This window comes from Eptatretus burgeri, unplaced genomic scaffold (genome assembly GCF_056783735.1).
Source record: "Eptatretus burgeri isolate ZD-2024b unplaced genomic scaffold, Ebu_testis_v1 Ebu_testis_scaffold_193, whole genome shotgun sequence".
NCBI lineage: Eukaryota > Metazoa > Chordata > Myxini > Myxiniformes > Myxinidae > Eptatretus > Eptatretus burgeri.
In genome coordinates, this window is record NW_028222143.1 from 61,395 (window position 1) to 65,000 (window position 3,606).

Genomic DNA, 3,606 nt, shown 5'->3' on the forward strand with positions numbered 1-3,606 from the left:
ACTGATTTTTTCAAAATTTGTGAGTCTCCAAGGTAGGCCCCATATTTAGAACCATCTTGGCAGAACCCTTTTCCTGAGTCTCCAAGGTAGTTATTTAAACCATCAAGGCAGAACTCATTTACTGATTTTTCAAAATTTGTGAGTCTCCAAGGTAGGCCCCATATTTAGAACCATCTTGGCAGAACCCTTTTCCTGAGTCTCCAAGGTAGTTATTTAAACCATCAAGGCAGAACTCATTTACTGATTTTTTAAAATTTGTGAGTCTCCAAGGTAGGCCCCATATTTAGAACCATCTTGGCAGAACCCTTTTCCTGAGTCTCCAAGGTAGTTATTTAAACCATCAAGGCAGAACTCATTTACTGATTTTTTCAAAATTTGTGAGTCTCCAAGGTAAAACTTGTATTCTGGCTCATCAAGGTATAACTTGTTCAGTGGGTATTGTCTTGATAACTCACAATGAGTACTATTGCTGTAAAACTCTTTTTCAGGATTTTGCTGGTCTCCAAGGTATAACTCTTTGGTTGGGTCATCAAGGACGAACTCGTTCTGTGGGTCTTGGTCGCTCATAAGGTCTTCAACCAAGCCAACAATTTCGCCCCAAGTTGTAGCAAAAGCAGTATTTTCATTTCGTATTTCAGACACAATTTCCTGTGAGAGAAAATAATAATGTATTAATTAAGTTATTTAATTATTAAATGAGTATGCTTCAATCAAAGTTTGAAAATAGGAAAATAAAAAATCTTACCTCAATAGATAAGAGGTTTGAATCCAGTTCATCAACTTGAAGGTTTAGTTCCATACAAGACAGAGAGTTCCAAGGAACACCAAAGTCATCCCACTCAAGGTCTTGGTCGCTCATAAGGTCTTCAACCAAGCCAACAATTTCCCCCAAAGTTGTAGCAAAAGCAGTATTTTCATTTCGTATTTCAGACACAATTTCCTGTGAGAGAAAATAATAATGTATTAATTAAGTTATTTAATTATTAAATGAGTATGCTTCAATCAAAGTTTGAAAATAGGAAAATAAAAAATCTTACCTCAATAGATAAGAGGTTTGAATCCAGTTCATCAACTTGAAGGTTTAGTTCCATAGAAGACAGACAGTTCGAGACAAGCACACAGAACACCATTGCCAGCAAGAACAAATGTTTAAAATGGAGCCTGGGTTTGAAGCTTTTATAGAGAAAGACTGGTGGGTGTGGTTTCCTTTGGAAATTCCCTGGGCAAGCCTAGGCAAGCCTTCATTGGGAAATTTTTCAAAACCATAACATCCTGTAATTTTCTAGTGATTTCTTTGTGAGTCAGAGATGAACTGGAAATGATGTAAGAGTGGGCGGGGCTTAGCAAAAGTAGGCGGAGCTTAGGAAAAGTGGGCGTGGCTTAGAAAAATACCTCATGAAAAGTGGGCGGAGCTTAGCAAAAGTGGGCGGGGCTTAGGAAAAGTGGGCGTGGCTTAGAAAAAATACCTCATGAAAAGTGGGCGGAGCTTAGCAAAAGTGGGCGGGGCTTAGGAAAAGTGGGCGTGGCCTAGAAAAAATACCTCATGAAAAGTGGGCGGAGCTTAGCAAAAGTGGGCGGGGCTTAGGAAAAGTGGGCGTGGCTTAGGAAAAATACCTTATGAAAAGTGGGCGGAGCTTAGCAAAAGTGGGCGGGGCTTAAAGAAAAGTGGGCGGGGCTTAACAAAAAATAACCTGTGGCTCAGGAGGTGGTCAAACAAGAGCATTAAGAGAAGTTTATCATTTCGTAATGGCACAAAAGGGATATCTTAAAAAATATAAAGATTCAAATGTTTTGTTTGTCAATATTTTAGATGGGGATTATTGTGCAAAGAAAATTAAACTATTGAAGGAATTTGAGAATGAACAAATCTTTATAGGTTCAATGAGTGAGCTGTTCAACCCCCAGGTGTTCAATTCAATGAGGTTCAACCTCCAGGTTAAAAGGGGAGACAAATAAATATACCTTGGGATAAAAAGGGGATTTATTTTTAGGGAAAAAAAATATAAATCGCTGAAAATCCCCCATTCATTTACATGGGGAAAAGTGAGCCAGAATCAGTATTCTTACCCTACTTATATATATGTATATATATGTATATATGTATATATGTATATATATGTATATATGTATATATATATATATATATATATATATGTATATATATATATATGTATATATATGTATATATGTATATATATATATATATATATATATATATATATATATATATATATATATATATATATATATATATATATATATATATATATATATATATATATGTATATGTATATGTATATATATATGTATATATGTATATATATATATATGTATATATATATATGTATATATGTATATATATATATATATATATATATATATATATATATATATATATATATATATATATATATATATATATATATATATATATATATATATATATATATATATATATATATATATATGTATATGAAGTTCTGCGCTGTGTGCTTTATTGTTCGTTGTAAGTATTCAGATGCCCTTTTGCCCTACCTCCTTAGAATAAACCTGCTTGTGTTATAAATGTACCCAGTTTGTCGCGTCTTTTCCCAGTTTGGCCGGGAAGTTTTACCCCACATAATTTGCTCTTCTTTGCTGGTATGTACTTACAGCTCTGCTCGGCTGCACCTGATCCGGTGAGTTAATTAGAGTACGCATTGAGGGCACGAGATCCCTCCCCCGCCCCCTCTCTCGGTGTGGCCATCCACACGTAATGTATCATGTGGGGTAGTGTAACCCTGCTGGATTGGCAGTACCAATCTCTGCTTGTGGTTGCTTAACAACCCGCCGGAGCACAAAGTTATTCATGCCCGGTGGCCTCAAGACTGGGTGTTCGAGAGAAACTCGAGTGCTTCCCCTCATGGTGAAACTCGAACACCGGGTCCATAACAATATGCTGCAGCCTTACGTGAACTTTCCGGCTCAGAGGCCTGATGAGACCATCAATCAATGCATTGTGGCCTTGCGTGATGTTTCCGGCTCAGAGGCCTGATGAGACCATCAATCAATGCATTGTGGCCTTGCGTGAACTTTCCGCGGCCAGTGAGTCAGTGAAAGGGAATAGGAGATGCTGTGTGATCAACTGATGGAACGTGTTTCGAATACCAGGATTCGTGAAAAATTACTGTTGGATCCAAACCTTACTTTAACAAAAGCGGTTATTATGGCCTGTCAAACAGAATCGGCATTACTGAATGCAAACCTTCTAACTGATTCAGCATCTGTCCAAGCGATCAGCATCAAATGTGCAATTGCTTCACCTTCATCTGAGTTGCAGATTTTTCATCCATGAAAAACTACTGTACCTGTGACAGGTGTGTGCCTGCAAACCACCTTGCAAATGTGCCTTCTTGCCCTGCTTTAAAGGTAAAATGAAATTCATGCAGGAAAGTGGGACACCTCTCAATAGTCTACTGCTCTGCCCAGAAAGATGTATGTGAGGTGATCATCCCTGATCTGACTGTACTTTACATGAACCATGCCATTCCGATAAAAGACAAAATTCTTTGCAAGGTACAAATCGAGTCACCTGCTGGACGTATCTGCAATGTGGAGCTCATCATT

At 37.4% G+C, this 3,606-nt stretch overlaps 1 long non-coding RNA gene across 1 annotated transcript; it reads right to left on the minus strand.

Annotated features, from left to right (window-relative positions):
• Nucleotides 1–255: 255 nt before the first annotated feature.
• Nucleotides 256–1,880, minus strand: LOC147007414 (uncharacterized). Its single transcript, XR_015054207.1, has 3 exons — nt 1,038–1,880; nt 746–940; nt 256–648 (listed from the first exon to the last, which is right to left on the minus strand). It is a non-coding gene; the product is annotated as an uncharacterized LOC147007414 (long non-coding RNA).
• Between the last annotated feature and the right edge of the window lie 1,726 nt (nt 1,881–3,606).